At 33.8% G+C, this 1,765-nt stretch overlaps 1 long non-coding RNA gene across 1 annotated transcript; it reads left to right on the top strand.

Moving 5' to 3' along the window:
* LOC124892701 lies at positions 1–1,742 on the top strand. Its single transcript, XR_007050388.1, has 2 exons — positions 1–61; positions 800–1,742. It is a non-coding gene; the product is annotated as an uncharacterized LOC124892701 (long non-coding RNA).
* Positions 1,743–1,765: the final 23 nt, after the last annotated feature.

Raw genomic sequence — 1,765 nt, 5'->3', positions numbered from 1 at the left:
TTTCAGTTATTTCCATGCTTCAGAACAGAGATATTATTGTTGGGTAAAAGATAGCAGTTTGGTATGTATTATCTATTTGGTTTACACCATTGTGTTTCTGTTCAACCCCAAAGATTTGCGACCAAATTGACAATTTTGACCCATTCTTTTGCCTGGATTAATAGAACCTTTTGATATATCATATCCACTTTGATTTAATTTCAGTCCTTGAACTGAATCTCTTAAGCTGAAGCAACAAAGGTAAAATTAAGGATTCCCTCCGCTTTATTTTACTCTACTTTGTCTGTAATGAATAAAGTTTTATTGTTTTATGCCATGAAAAATTTATGGGGCCAGTTGAACGTAATTGTGTATATATTCTGAACTTAAAGACAAAAAGTATACTTCACCGTGTCATTGAAAATGTTGATAAATGTTTGAAGTTTGAAATGAAATGCTTCATTCTTCTTTTTAATCTCTTAATATTATTTTTGCAACATAGCTTCATTTTTCTCTCCTTAACTGCTTATTGTGGTTGTAAATATTGTATTGTATTATGTTGGTAGTTTAAATACAATATTTGTTGGGGTGATTGCGTTGTTACCTTCTTCTTTTTTTATTTTTTTATTTTGCCTTTACTTATTACTTTAGTAGCTCTACTCTGTACCCTACTTTACTTGTAGGTTTATCCTTAAAATTATTTATATGTCATATAATGTAGCGATAGCAAATGATACAATTTGTGCTTTTAGCACCGTTGACAGATAGGAGATTCTCTTAAGCTTTGTCATGTAATCTTTGTTTGTTTTTTCGTTTTTAGGTTCGGCTTAGTATACGTCTATGGTCATATGTAAGAGAAGCAGCATCCTGTGGAAGGGTAACTTCTCAAATTCATCATACCAGCTTACGTAATTTGTAAATACATGTATAAACGGTGCAACCATGATCATAATGTATAAACAAAGAGAGTATATATTAGCAGTCGTGAATTGTGTTGTGGTTTTATTCCTATTAGAAGGTTTTATGAGTTTTTCTTTCATTGTTGCAGTGAAGAATGCAACAAAGATGTACCCATTGCATTGATTAGCACTTTGCCTATGTTATCTCTTTTCACTTGCAATTAATCCTATGGGCCAAATTTCATATTCTTGGAATCTTGGTGGATTTGGGGCTGTGAGAACTGGGTTAATGGTGGTTTGTGTTTGTTTGTGAAGTGAAACAAAGAAACCAGCAGCAAAGTAATTTTCTACTACTTTTAGTGTTACTGTTATTTTATGATTGTCCTTGTCGTTACCTCTTTAACAGTTGACTGCATTCTTGATATTGTATGTAAACAAGGAGAAATCAACAGAGCCAAAGGCTAAAAGGGAAAAGAAACCCAAGAACCCAAATGCTCCAAAGCGCCCTCCTACTGCTTTTTTTGTATTCATGTAGTCCCTCATTTTGTGTTCAAGAAATTGTCAGTAGTTTGACATGACAAAAAACAGTATTCATGTAGTCCCTCATTTTGTGTTTAAGAAATTGCCAGTAGTTTGACATGACAAAAAATATGCAGAGATGAGTTTAGGCAGACATTCAAGGCTGCTAATCCTGACTGCAAGAGTGTCTCCACGGTAGTGCTGAATTCAGTTGTTCCTGATAACAATCTCCTCTTGCCCCTTTATCCCTTTAGTTTTATCTAATAGCCACAAAGTTGCTACTTCTCCATCCTTGTTCTGTAGCCTTATAATAGTGTTCACTTCTAGGATGACTCATAATGTTAAGCTCATGTATGTTTGTTGTGATG

The sequence above is a fragment of the Capsicum annuum genome, unplaced genomic scaffold (genome assembly GCF_002878395.1).
Source record: "Capsicum annuum cultivar UCD-10X-F1 unplaced genomic scaffold, UCD10Xv1.1 ctg49764, whole genome shotgun sequence".
In the NCBI taxonomy this organism is placed as follows: Eukaryota; Viridiplantae; Streptophyta; class Magnoliopsida; order Solanales; family Solanaceae; genus Capsicum; species Capsicum annuum.
The sequence above is the reverse complement of the archived record's forward strand: the minus strand, read 5'-3'. Positions and strand labels throughout refer to the sequence as shown.